Source organism: Heterodontus francisci, chromosome 31, assembly GCF_036365525.1.
Source record: "Heterodontus francisci isolate sHetFra1 chromosome 31, sHetFra1.hap1, whole genome shotgun sequence".
Taxonomy (NCBI): Eukaryota; Metazoa; Chordata; class Chondrichthyes; order Heterodontiformes; family Heterodontidae; genus Heterodontus; species Heterodontus francisci.
The window spans coordinates 18,464,939-18,479,918 of NC_090401.1; the positions used below are offsets into that span (position 1 = coordinate 18,464,939).

Genomic DNA, 14,980 nt, shown 5'->3' on the forward strand with positions numbered 1-14,980 from the left:
AAGATTTTTAAATGAAAATGTTCAAAGAAAATGAAGAAAAAGATCATTTTTGAATGCTGCTGCGCTTTTTCTCCTGAGTTGCTCTTGCAGAAATGTTCAGGAGATTAATCATTAATTTCTGGAGACTCCAGGACAATCCTGGAGGGTTGGCAACCCTAGTATGGAGCTCAAAGGTTGTTATTCCTGTATTGGATAAGAAGGGAGCCTCAGTGCTGTGCATTATTTCCAGGTCTATGGTTGTCTGCACAATCATTCTTCCCAGTAAGATTGCTGGAACACTAGCTGACATGTCCTTCTCTCCCTGAGGCCAATGGTATTAATTCATTAGTCCTCTGGGTGTGATGAGCTAGCACAGCACAAACTGCAGATGGAATACAGGGCTTAACTGGTCAACAAGGCTCAGGAGTCGCAGTTACTCACTGAGCCACTAGGGACGCTCTTGTGTCAAACCACTAAACACGGCAAAATTTTCTTACAGCTTGAAGCATTAGGCATTATTGAGCAAAATCTGTTCAACCTTTATGCTGATTTTTTTTGTTGAGTTTGCATTGCGACAGAAGTTTAAGTCAACAAATGTTTGCACCAGGCCAAGTTTATTCAGTTTGTTCAAAACCCTGGTCTAGGCACAGCATTTCCTGTTGAGCAGTTTGGGGCCAAAGAACACTCAAAGTTTGAGCCCCTCAGGAACTGTTAACTGCTGCTTGATGATGCTCTCCAAGTATTTGTACTGACAAGTTAGATGACACTTAAAACATCGGATCAGACAGAAAAAAACTGACAGATTAAAAACACATAAATATACATTTCTTTCCCCCTTGGGAAAATCTAAATATGTTCTGATGTATGAGCCCAGAGTTAAATTTACCGACTTAAATAAAACAACACATTTTTGGATTGCACCCAAATGTTTCTGGGCAGTTTTCAAAGGCTACAATTAGACATGACGTGGAAGGGCCTCTTAGATTTGTGGCTGCACAGGTATTAAAGAAAACACTCGCTGGCTCTGTGGGTAAGTGCACTGCCTGGGGTGTCTGCTCTCTACCTGGCAGCCTTCCTTCATTTAGACTGACAGATGGATCTACCTGTCTGCCTGGTGATCTAGCTGCCTAATGACATGTCAGAGCTGCTTCTCCCTTTGATTCTTTTTATTCTGCTGAGAGAGAGTAGATAGGAAGGACCTATTCCCTTAAGCAGAAAAGTCAATAACTAGGGGGGGCACAGAGTTAAAGTAATTGGTGGAAGGATGAGAGGGGAGTTGAGGAGAATTTGTTTCACCCAGAGGGTGGTGGAGATCTGGAACTGACTGCCTGAGAGGGTGGTAGAGGCAGAAATCCTCATTGCAATTAGATATGCTCTTGAATTACTGTAACCTGCAAGGCTACAGACCAAGAACTGGAAAACAGGATTTGGCTGGATAACACTTTATCGGCTGGCACAGACAGGATGGGTCGAATGGCCTCCTTTGCACCATAAATGTCCTATGTTTCTATGTTTCAGGCCAGCGTGAGATGACTGGCTTTCTGATTTGGCCAAAATCAAGAGCTCGATTGGTGAGGTGCTCCAGGTGTGAAGCTGTGTCGCACAATAGAGAGTCCCATAAGGTGCTAGGCAACTTGTTTTACTCATTTGTTCATGGGATGTGTGTCCATCCCTAATTGCCCTTGAGAAGGTGCTGGTGAGCTGCCTTCTTGAATCACTGCAGTCCATGTAGTGCTGGGGCACCCACAGTGCTGTTAGGAAGGGAGTTCCTGGATTTTGACCCAGCAACAGTGAAGGAACGGCCGATATAGTTCCAAGTCTGGATGGTGTGTGGCTTGGAGGGGAACTTGCAGGTGGTGGTGTTGCCATGTGCCTACTGTACTTGTCCTTCTAGATGGTAAAGGTCACAGATTTGGAAGTTGCTGTCAAAGAAGGCTTGGCAAGTTGCTGCAGTGCATCTTGTAAATGGCGCACACCACAGCCAGGGTGTGCCACTGTTGGAGGGAGTGAGTGTTTAAGGTGTTGGATGTGGTGCCGATCAAGCGGGCTGCTTTGTCCTGGATGGTGTCGAGCTTCTTGAGTATTGTTGGAGCTCCACTCATCCAGGTAAGTGGAGAGTATTCCATCACACTCCTGATTTGTGCGTTGTAGATGGTGAACAGGCTTTGGGGAGTCAGGTGGTCACAGAATTCCCAGCTTCTGACCTGCTTTTGTAGCCACAGTATTTATATGGCTTGGTCCAGTTAAGTTGCAGGTCAATGGGTAACCCCAGGAAGCTAACGGTGCAGATTCAGCAATGGTAATGCTGTTGTATATCATGGGAGGGGTTTGCCCTCTTGTTGGAGATAGTCGTTACCTGACGCTTGTGTGCTACGAATGTTAACTGCCACTTATCAGCACAAGCCTGACTGCTTCAGTATCTGAGGAGTTGCAAATGAAACTGAACATTGTGCAATCATTAGCGAGCATCCTCCCTTCTGATCTTATGTTGGAGGGAAGGTCAATGATGAAGCAGCTGAAGGTGGCTGACCCTAGGACACTGTGTAGACATGTTGGGTACAGTCATGGTTTTGTTACTAGACTAGCGATTTAGAGACCTGGGTTAATAATACAGAGAATGGGAGTTTAAATCCCAAGTTTGAGAATTTGAATTCAGTTTTTAAAAAATCAGAAATATAAAGCTGGTTACAGTAAAAATGACCACAAAGCTGTCAGAATGCTGCAAAAATCCAACTGGTTCATGAATGTCCTTTAGAGAAGGAAACCTGTCATCCTTTGCCTGGGATTTTTAAAATTAATTCTTAGGATGTGGGCATCGCTGGCATGGCTGGTATTCATTGCCCATCCCCAGTTGTCCTTGAGAAGCTGATGTGGGCCTTCTTGAATTGCAGCCGTCCATGTGGTGAAGTTCCTCCCACAGAGCTGCAGAAAATACCAGGATTTTGACCCAGTGACAATGAAAGAACGGCGATATATTTCCAAATCAGGACAGTGTGTGATTTGATGTGGAAATCGTATATATGTGTCTGGCATCTATATGATCCGTTTCTCTATGATAATGGAAAGCAGAAACCTTGCCTATAGAAATGCAAAGGAGGTTGCTGTTCCCAATAAACAGGGTCACTGATAGATGGCGACTGAAGGGGTTAAATTCCTTTTTTATTACATGGCATTCCGGGAATTTTTACTGGCGTTTCAGGAATTGGATTTTACGATTTCACCACTTGTTTGCGAAAACTGGGAAACAGAGGCCTTAATTACAAGGGTCGATGCAGATAGAGATGGTCGACGGCTTTGCAGAACTTGATGTTCCCATGTTGCCTGGAAGTGTGGAAAGTGACTGGCTGAGTAGGCACACTGGAAAGTTAGGGTGAGATTCCGCAGGATTGCTTGGTCAACTTTTAGCAGGACAGCGAAAAACTTAACTGGACCTTGCATGAGGAAACCAGGCAAGTCGACAATAGGTCAGATCGCATGTCAACAATGGGAAGAGTGGGAAGAGTGGCTTGATTGGCCTCTGCTCATCGCATGTATTCTTGCTCTCAAGGAATGTTGATGAGACTGGTTTGTTATAAGCTGATCTGGCGCTGGGCAGGGAGAATATCACTGGAGTTGTTTTTACCCTGCTTCTAGGGGCTGATTACAGAGCAACACCAACAGAGGCTTAGAAGAGGACAGGACTGGGATTCAGCAGAGCAAGATGCAAGATAGTGCAGATAATAGGGGTGCTTTCATCAGACTCCACTTACAGTATGGAGCCTCACTGATTCTCAGCATTAGTCGAAGATTCAGGGTTACATTGCTATAGCCTGTCTGAAATTGACACTCAAGTCCAATGAGAACTCGCCAGCAGCAGAGCCTCGTGGAATTACCCCAATATCTTTATGGAGTGGACAATTTTTTTAAAAATTCATTCTCGGCATGTGGGCCTCACTGGCAAGGCCTCATTTATTGTCCATCCCTAGATGCCCTGAGAAGGAGGAGGTGGGCCTTTGTCTCAAACTGCGGGTAGTGATTTGATACAACAACTGAGTGGTTCGTTAGGCCGCTTAAAATGGCAGGTAAGAGTCAACCACATTGCTGTGGGACTGGAGTCACAGAATAGATCAGACTGGGTAAGAACGACCAGTCTGCCCCCCAAAGAACATTAATGGGTCAATCGGGTTATTATGACAATTGGTTGGAATGCTAGATCCGATGACCTGCTGCTGAACGGACAACATTTAAGATTGATAGTCTGTTGAAAGTCTACCCTTGTACAGGTCCCAAGTGAACTACATTTGGAAAATGTCAACCAAATGCCTTGTGGAAAATGGTTAACTGTAAAAATTGCTCATTTGTTGGCAGTATCACTCAGAATGAAAAATGGAAGCATCACATTGATGTAGGAGAGATTTCTCCCAGAGCATCCTTTAAATTGGGATGGGAGGGAATCTCTGGGTCTAAAAGTATTGAACTCAGTCTAGTCAGATTGACTCAAGAAACTGCTGATCACCAACTGCTTGGAATTAGAGTCCAAACAATGTTCCTGTTTTACAGCCGAGAGGGAACAAATTTGGGAAAGAATTCTCTGATCCTGTCTGTGAGGCACTGGCTGAATCGGTGGGTAAACACAGAGAATTTGGCACTCCTATTGTCCCTGAATGTTATGTACTACATAACTCATTTGCATACCCTTACCCATACACGTGGACATGCTGCACTCACAAACAAGCTGACTTGGGTTGCATACATGTGGATGTAACTGTGTGCGTATTTGTGTGTGCACACAGCGCGTGTGTGTGACTGTGTGCGTATATCTGTGTGTGCGTGTGTGTGTATCTGTATGTGTGTGTGTATATGTGAGTTAGTGTGTGCATCTCTGTATGTTAGTGTGTGCGTATATCTGTATGTTAGAGTATCTGCATGTGTGTATCCATATGTTAGTGTGTGCGTATGCGTGTTTGTATTGACTTTTGACTTCATTTTCTCTTGATGTCATCATTTGTCCACCTGCCCATGTCCTACAGATTCATCCCTGAGGGCTTGGCCATTAATATTTTCTGTTTTTGGGCAGAATATTCAACAGCAATGCTTAGAAACCTCAGGCCTCCATTTATAATTTGTTTCTTTTTTTTAAAAAAAGAATCCTGGAACTGAGGCTGACTTTTAAAAAGTTTTTAAAAAATCTTCTGTTTTAATCACAGAGTTCTGAGATAAGAATTTCAATGCGACATTCCATGACTCCTGCCAACACCGTATGTCACAAAATTCAGCTTGTGATTTCCTCTCCCTTATAGTTAATGGATAAAGTAAATGCCTTTACTGGAGACTGTAGTTACCCACTTAATTGTCCACCAGCCTGATTAACAAGGACCATTACTGGTAGTCTCGCTATAAAACATAGGATCAATTTTTTTCTCGTATGACCAGTCTGGGGATAGGAGCAGATTGTCAAGAGCCAAGCCTTAGCAACTGCCAAGTATGGGAACTGCTGGAGGTTAAGGAACTAAACCACCACGGCTTAGAAGCACAGAACACTCTCTCGTTCAGACAATTTGGAGATGAAATAAAATATTGTTTAAAAAGAACTGGTTTTCACCTGGTGTCAAGATAAGAAAAGTGTACTCATATTTTTGTTTTAAATTCTGTGGGGAATAATTGAATGCAAGGGAAGTCTGTTCAAGCTGCGCGTTGGATCAACCATCATGTTTGGTTCATATGTCTGCGTCTGTTTTAATCATTAATAATCCTTTGTGATAGGTTTCCATTTGGAGTATATTTCTGAAACTGATATCTGAGAATTATTAATAAAAACAGCTGTGAAACTTGGGGCCGACCAGCGGGGAACTTTGGACTATATTCAGAGATGTGACTTTATGGGGCTGTTAGCACCAATTACAAAATTGGTCGGGGAGAACCTGTAAATGGTCAGAACAACAGCAGATGACATTGATTCCAGTGAAAGGGACAAAGCAGTAATGTCACCTACCTCCAGGTTCCCCTCTAAGCCACACACCATGCTGGCTTGGACATATAGGACTGAATTTTCCTGGCCCTATGGTGGTGGGCTTGGAGGCTGGGGGATGGGGTTGGGGGTGGGGCCTGGAAAATGGGTGGGAGCTGCATTGACACGGCTCCCGCCGCTGGGGCAGTTTCCCCGGGCAGGCTGGGAAACAGATCAGCAGCCCACTAAATGGAGGCGGACAGCCAATTTACATAGTTATGAACCCAACTAGGGTCAAATTTGTGGCCATGCCGTATTTTGCTAGTGGCAGTGTCGAACACCTGTCACTTGCGGAGGCTACGGGGCCATCAGAGCCAGGGGCTCCATGTCACAAACAGGGGTCTGCCAGTAGGAAAGGCCACACCCACAGCCCAAACACTTCCACAGGGGGGGTTTCCCCTCCTCTTCCAGGGGCTTACAGGCTTGGCCCCTCTGAAATCTTCATAAAAATCTTCACCTCCAAGAGCACCTCCATGTTGAGGCATACTCCCAGTCTCCTACCTGCCTCAGCAGCACCCACATCTCTCGGTGGGGCTGCCAAGGCTCTAGAGCTGCCAGCCCTCTGACTGGGCCTGCAGCATTGGGAGCCCACCAAGATGAAGAATACAGAAGCAGCCAATTGGGAGGCTGCCTCCAGGAAGGTCGCTGAGCTGAGCTGGTCTCGGTCCCAGCAAGTGTGGGCTCGGGCCTCCCTACTTGGTCCCGATGCCGGGGTCCCAAAGCTGATGGGAAAATCCTGCCCAGAATCTCTGTTGTTTCCAGGTCCATATCCTAGAATTCCCTCCCTAACAACATTCCAGGAGCACCATCACCACAAAGACTGCAGCAGTTCAAGGAGAAGGCCTACCACCTTCTCAGGGCAACTAGGGATGGGCAATAAATGCAACCTTCACCAGCGTCACCCTCATCCTGAGATCAGATACTAAAACCCTGCTGGAAATGTGAATGGATGGACCAATGAGGTGTATTCTCCCTCACAACACAATAGCTTGATCAAACTGACTGTTAAAGTTCATGAATAACAGTCACATTGTTAAGATAACAGAGTTATCCTCAATTTATCAGAGGAGGAGAGGTAAGGGGAGAAAAGAGATAGGGGTCATAGAAAAGACAAACATTTGTCAGGTGACCACTGCTTTATATTCTTTCTGAAGACATGTCAGGCTTGAATGTGTGCCATTCAAGCTCAATTTGGTCTTTCAGTTATAAGTTTGTTTTGAAGGATTCTTTGAAGAGTTTTCAAAGAGATAATCAAACAAAAGCACATTCTCCAGTTATAATCAACAAATAACTTCCTACCTAGTCATTTGGTAGTACAGAACTTGAGTATTGCTGAAAACAGAGACATTGTGTCGAAGCTTTTCATCTTGCACTCATCACGACAACTTGCAAGAATACCAATATAAGGGAAAACAACAAATTTATGCTGTGAGAAGAGAGTGCTGATTGATTGGCAAGTGGACTCTGATTGGTAGAGGTGTTGCCATGGCGAATGCACCAGCTTATGGTGACTGACAGTTAACTGCCAAGCCTGACTCTGATTGGTCAAGGCATTGCCCTGAGGAATGAACCAGTATTAGCTGTCACTTATTTTGTTTAGCTGGAACCGGCACAAAATGTGTATACACATGTTCTTTCTGTCTGTAAAGAACAAGGCCCTGTGTATTTATGTATGTAGTTTCCATTACGTGCAAATGCGCCACACTGCGAACCCGACTGACAATATTAAATTGGTTGTCAGAGTAATTTTTAGCACACTGAGGATTATTTAGATAATGTTGTCCAATCGCAGAATCACATCTAATGTTGGACACTGTGTTTTGAGTTTTGCAAGCACGGACTGGTTGGGTATGACCTGTACCTTACCCGTTGCGAACAGCGGAAGGGACGTGTTGTTTGATATGATCTGTCAGTCGTTGGGAAGTACGGCCTATATACCTAGCATCGCACTGGCATTGAAATTCATATATCACATTACTCATTTGTGTGATAGGCAGAGCATCCTTTTGGCTTGTCGGCAGCATCCTGTTAGTGGCACACATCATACATGTTGCGACTGCACAGTAGCAGCGTGAAACAGCTAGCTTCACCCGTTGCTCAAATTTTTGGGATACATTACCCTTCCAGGTTAATCTGAGGTAGACTAGGCACTTTTCAAGGCTGAAAATGAAGGCCCGCAAAACTCAACATTAGATGTGATTCTACGATTGGATAATATAGAGTCATAGAGTTTTACAGCACAGAAACAGGCCCTTCAGCCCCTCGTGCCTGAGGCGATCATCAAGCACCTAACTATTCTAATCCCATTTTCCAGCACTTGGCCCATAGCCTTGTATGCTATGGCATTTCAAGTGCTCATCTAAATACTTCTTAAATGTTGTCAGGGTTCCTGCCTCCACCACTTCTTCAGGCAGTGCGTTCCAGATTCCAACCACCCTCTGGGTGAAAATAACTTCCTCAAATCCCCTCTAAACCTCCTGCCCCTTACCTTAAATCTATGCCCCCTGGTTATTGACTCTTCCGCTAAGGAAAAACGTTTCTTCCTATCTAACCTATCAATGCCCCTCATAATTTTGTACACCTCAATCATATCTCCCCTCAGCATTCTCTGCTCTAAGGAAAACAACCCCAGACTTTTCAGTCTCTCTTCATAGCTGAAATGCTCCAGCCCAGGCAACATCCTGGTGAATCTCCTCTGCACCCTCTCCAGTGCAATCACATCCTTCCTATAGTGTGGTGCCCAGAACTGGACACAGTACTCCAGCTGTGGCCTAACCAGCGTTTTATACAGCTCCATCATAACCTCCCTGCTCTAATTACTTCTTAAATGTTATGAGGGTTCCTGCCTCTAACATCCCTCCAGGCAGTAAATAATCCTTAGTCTGCTAAGAATTACACTGACAACCAATTTAAGACTGTCAGTAGGGTTCGCAGTGTGGCGCATTTGCGCATTCTGGAAGCTACATATATTAATACACAGAGCCTTGTTCTTTGCAGACAGAAAGAACATGTACACATATTACACCTGTTTCAGCTAAACAAAATAAGTGACAGCCATTCGCTGGGTCATTCCTCAGGGCAATGCCTGACCAATCAGAGTCAAGCTGTCAGGTTTAAATTTCAAACAAAGCTTGGCAGTTAACTGTCATTCACCATAAGCTGGTGCATTCTCCATGGCAACACCTCTACCAATCAGAGTCCACTTGCCAACCATAGAGTCATAGAGTCGTACAGCATAGAAATAGGCCCTTCGGCCCACCGCGTCCATGCCAACCATAATGCCTATCTATACTAATCCCACCTGCCTGCATTAATTCCATACCCCTCTATGCCGTGCTCATTCAAGTACCTGTCCAGATGCCTCTTAAATGTTGCTACTGTTCCTGCCTCCACCACCTCCTCTGGCAGCTCATTCCAGATACCCACTATTCTATGTGTGAAAAATTTACCCCTTTGATCCCCTTTAAACCTCCTCCCTCTCACCTTAAATCTATGCCCTCTAGTTTTAGTCATCCCTACCATGGGAAACAGACTCTGGCTATCTACCCTATCTATGCCTCTCATAATTTTATATACCTCTATCATGTCCCCTCTCAACCTCCTTCGCTCCAGGGAAAACAGACCCAACCTATCCAATCTCTCTTTATAACTCAAGCCCTCCAAAACAGGCAACATCCTTGTGAATCTTTTCTGCACCCTCTCTAGCTTAATCACATCTTTCCTGTAGTGCGGCGACCAGAACTGCACACAGTACTCCAAATGCGGCCTAACCAACGTTATGTACAACTGTAACATGATGTCCCAACTCTTTATACTCAGTGCCTTGGCCGATGAAGGCCATATGCCTTCTTCACCACCCTGTCTACCGGTGTTGCCACTTTCAGGGAACTATGTACTTGCACCCCAAGGTCTCTCTGCTCAACAACACTCCCCAGGGCCCTGCCATTCACTGTATATGTCCTGCCCTGGTTTAACTTCCCAAAATGCATCACCTCGCATTTATCTGCGTTAAATTTCATTTGACAATTCCTTGCCCACTGTCCCAGTTTATCTATATGCTGTTGTAACCTTAGACAACCTTCGTCACTGTCCACTATACCACCAATTTTGGTGTCATCTACAAACTTACTAATCATGCCCCCTACATTCACATCCAAGTCATTAATATATATGATTAACAACAGAGGGCCCAGCATCGATCCCTGCGGCACACCACCGGTCACCAGCCTCCAATCTGAAAAACAACCCTCCACTACCACCCTCTGCCTATCACCAAGCCAATTTTGTATTCAATTGGCTAGCTCACCCCGGATCCCATGTGTTCGAACCTTCTGGACCAGCCTACCATGCGGGACCTTGTCAAAGGCCTTGCTGAAGTCCATGTAGACAATGACCATCACCTTGGCCTCGTCAATCCTCTTGGTCACCTCCTCTAAAAACTCAATCAAATTCGTGAGATATGATTTCCCATGTACAAAGCTATGCTGACTATCTCTAATCAGATCATGCCTTTCCAAATGCATATAAATCCTGTCTCTCAGAATCCCTTCCAATAACTTTCCTACCACTGATGTAAGGCTCAACGGCCTGTAGTTCCCTGGCTTATCCCTGCTGCCCTTCTTAAATAAAAGCACAACATTAGCTATCCTCCAGTCTTCCGGTACCTCCCCCGTAGCTAACGATGATACAAAAATCTCTGCCAGGGCCCCAAAAATCTCCTCCCATGCTTCCCATAGCATCCTAGGATACACCTGGTCAGGCCCTGGGGATTTATCCACCTTAATGCGCTTCAAAACCTCCAACACCTTCTCCTTTGTAATGTTGTGATGTCCAGGATATCGCTGTTCCCTCCCTTGAACTCATTAGCTTCCATGACCTTCTCCACAGTAAATACAGATGAGAAGTATTCATTTAAGGCCTCGGCCATTTCCCGTGGCTCCACACATAGATTACCACACTGATCCTTAAGGGGACCTCCTCTCTTCCTAGCTACCCTTTTACTCTTAATATACTTATAGAATCTTTTAGGATTCTCCTTTATCTCATCTGCCAAGGAAATTTCATGGCCCCTTTTCGCCCTCCTAATTTCCTTCTTCCTACATCCCCTATACTCCTCGAGGGACCCGCTTGATCCCAGCTGCCTATACCTGACATATGCCTCCTTCTTTGTCCGGACCAGACCCTCAATATCCCTCGTCAACCAAGGTTCCCTAGACTTGCCAGCCTTGCCCTTCCATCCAGCAGGAACATGCCAGCCCTGAACTCTTCCTATCTCACTTTTAAAAGCCTCCCACTTGCCAGACGTGCCTTTATTTGTAACCAGCCTCTTCCATTCAAGTTTTGAGAGTTCCTGTCTGATGCCATCGAAATTAGCCTCCCCTCAATTTAGGGCTTCAACCTGAGGATCAGTCAGCAATCAGCACTCTCTTCGCATACAGTATAAATTTGTCATTTTCCCTTACATAGGTATTTTTGCAAATTGTCCTGATGAATGCAAGATGCAAAGCTTCGACAAAATGTTTCTGTTTTCAGCAAAACCTCCTATTTGTGAAAGAAAAATTACTCAGAGTTCATAGGTCAACAATGAGTCACTTAGTGTAAAATATCAGGAAAGAAGGTTTGCTTTGCAAGGACAATGTGTGGTACCAATGGGAGTCAACCAATGGTAGTTTGTTCCATTTCAAACGTACGGAAATAAAATCAAACCTTGGATTTTCTCTCAGTCTTCTCTCCCTCCTACAATCCACAGGCTCTTACAACCAAAACTTGATGTTGCCTACCCAGCATTTCTTGATTTCTCTCATCTGCTCTCTTATTTTTCCAACTTTGCTGTTGTCCCTTGGCCCTTCACCTAGGCTTCTCCATTGAAAAAGAACGACCTTGGCTGATTCACAGAGTTGGAGCTATGTGACATTAACAACCACTTCACAATGACTTTCATAAAGATCTTTGACATCCCTTTTGATGTTTGGCATTAACAAAGTGATAACATCATTTGCATAATGTTATCACACATGTATTGAGATGGTGTGATGTGGCATGATTTATGTCATCCAGTTTAATTCAATCAACAGTGTTTGCTAAATCAATTTCCCCCCTCCGTTCTGGGGTTCTACAGTTGCTGCATATTCTTCTCATTCTCCACATGCCAGCCACTACAACAGTAACTTTCATCTATAGTGTACCTTTAATGTAGTGAAATCTCCCAAGGCCTTTCACAGAAGCTTAAAGAGACAAAAACTGCCACAGAAGCAAAGAAGGAGACATTAGGACAGGTGGGCAAACACTTGGTCAAAGAGGTAGGGTTCTGGGAGCATATTAAAGAAGGAGAAAGAGATACAGAGGTTTAGGGAAGGAATTCCAGAGCTTAGGGTCCAGGCAGCTGAAGGCATGGTCACCAATGGTGGGGCAAAGGGAACTGGAGATGGACAAGAGGCCAAAGTCAGTCAGCAGCTTATTTGACACAGGAAGGTTTTGTTTCACGACAGATCCTATCCTTGTCTGACATCTACATTTGCGCAGCTTATAGCATAGTAACCAGGGGCAGAAGCGCAGGGCGATTTATCCTTCCTAACTGAGAGGTAATGAAGCAGACTGTATCACCCCAGACTGCAGAACGAACGAAGGAGCATCTTAGTCTGTAGGACTCAGCAACACACTGACATGGTGCAACCACCTACATCCAGGCAGATTAATGTAACCTTTTCAACAAACGTTGTCCCTTTAAAAGTTGTGTATAATAGATGGGATTACTCACTGGAATGATGGATTCAGTTAGATATTGTGGAGAAATCCAAGCAGGAGAGTGTTGATGATTAGTTCACATTGCCCAATAAACTAAAGAATAGAAATAACACTCTGAACAGTGTGATGTGCTGTTGACATTGCTTCATTCAACAGTCTCTTTTTACCGTTCACTTTTCTTCCTCCAGAGTTCAAGCTCTGAAAAACAAAGAAAACAGCCAACCATCGGATCTTACAATACAAAAGGAAGCTATATAGCCTATTGTGCCTATCCTGGCTCTTTGAGAGAGCTGTCCAATTAGTACCACTCCTCTGCTTCTTCCCCATAGCCCCGAAAATGTTTCCTTTTCAAGTATTTACCCAATTCCCTTTTAGATTACTATTGAATCTGCTTCCATTACCCTATCAGACAGTACATGACAAATAATAACTATTCGCTACGTAATGTAATTTCTGCTCATCTTTCCTCTAGTTCTTTTGCAAATTACCTTAAATGAGATTTAAAAGTCAGCATTAAAGGCTGTATCATTTCCTGGTCCTAACTGATGTCCACTTAGCCCATTTACAGCAGTGCACACCTCTCCTTACCAGTCGAAAGACTCAGATCACCACCCTCCCCACTCCGCCTCCTCCTGACACCAGCTCTGACACACAGGTTGGTGACTAGAGTTGGGAAAGTACCAGGAGCTGGAGACAACCTCCCATGGGCCACACTCCATTCCACCTCCCAAGATCTCCGCAGTCAAAGACAGTCCAGTTCAATTCACTTGTGGGATGGTCCCACAAATTGCTGACCTTTAAACATCAAAACTTGCCCAACTGGACCATGTTCCACCCTCACTGCTCAACATCAGCCACAAGTTGCCAACTCTGGTTGAACATATTCCAGGAGGTTTCATCACATGACCTCCAACCTTCAACAGCCACGATCTCATGCTCCTGCCACTGGTCACTTGACACATCCATCCTTGTAGTACACTGTCTTCCCAAGCCAATCAGAAAGTAGACAGACTCTTTGTTGCCTGATTGGTTGATTCTTGACTGTCAGGAAACAGCCAACACTCCCTATGCAGGAGAGGACTGGTTCCCCCAAAAAGCTGTGGAATTCTTCAGGATAGTCATAGAAAAGGCAGCTCATTGATAAGACAGCACCACGGAACCATTCCTGGGAGGACTCAGGAAATCTTCCCAATTCCCATGTGGTTAGTGCACCCATGCCTGTGTATTATAGCACTCAAATGTACACAGGCTATCTGAGAGCAATGTGTGTACCTGCAAGTGTGTTGTAATTCGTAACATGCCAAGTATTCTGCACTGGTATCAGTAAGAGTGACAATGCAGTTGTCGGATGTTGGAATAACCCAACTGGTTTACTAATATCCTTTAGAGAAGGAAATCTGCCGTCCTTACTTAGTTGGGGATATAAGTGATTCCAGTCCCACATCAACTGGTTGACTCCGAACTGCCCTCTTAAGTGGCCTAGTTAACCATCCTGTTGTGACAATTAAGGGAAGGGCAATAAATCGCATCCTTGCCAACAACGTTCACATCCCAAGAAGAAATTAAAAGAAAATGGCCTGATCATGTGTGTAAATCTTTGTATAACTCAATGGCAGGAGTCCAGTAGTAAAATTACACTAAACTCAAACATTTGATAATGAAAAATGCTGTTGTAATAACAGAGATATGTTAACATATCGAAAGGACACCACATGTCAGCAAGAGCCTGTTCTACATTAAATCAAACCTTTATTTCAGTTCCTTATAAATGTCCGGTGGTCATTGCAGAATGCAATTCCCAGTTCCCTAGCTCTAGGCTTGGACAATGAACTGCAGAGTTCTTGGCTGGAGAGAAGAGTTGCAAACATTTCCCGTTGTGTCTTTAACCTCTCAACAAAATATTCGTGGAGTTTATTTCCAAATCAAACAGTTGCTACTGAGTATCCTGAGAAACTGTGGGGGTGGGTGGCGAAGAGGGGCTGAAAGTATTTAAATGATGTTCAGAGAAGGGTTATTGTCAAAGTGTGGTAAGTGTGTTTATTAACACTTACCAGATGTCATCAGTTCAATGCCTGCTGGTGTTGCTTTCCAAAATGATTAGCTTTTAACACTGTTTTTCAGAGCTGAGGGGAAAGAACTAGAACAAAGTGCCTTAAGTGACATTCAGCTGGCATCGGTGCTAATATCAACTGTATCATGTCCAAATCACCATTCTTCAGTGAATGTCATTGGACTATTGCACCATGGCAGGCAATCACCATCAAGCCCAAT

The 14,980-nt window shown here is 44.4% G+C and overlaps 1 protein-coding gene across 6 annotated transcripts in view; it reads right to left on the bottom strand.

The window, feature by feature from the left end:
- LOC137347082 (protein eva-1 homolog B-like) overlaps positions 1 to 14,980 on the bottom strand; it is an 89,545-nt gene that overhangs the window by 12,279 nt on the left and 62,286 nt on the right. For 4 of the 6 annotated variants that reach the window (XM_068011136.1, XM_068011138.1, XM_068011137.1 and 1 more), the window contains one exon: positions 12,723 to 12,907. The gene's annotated coding sequence lies outside the window, so the exon portion shown is untranslated. The remainder of the gene's footprint in view (positions 1 to 12,722; positions 12,908 to 14,980) is intronic. The other 2 variants (XM_068011140.1, XM_068011141.1) reach the window with 1 other exon arrangement.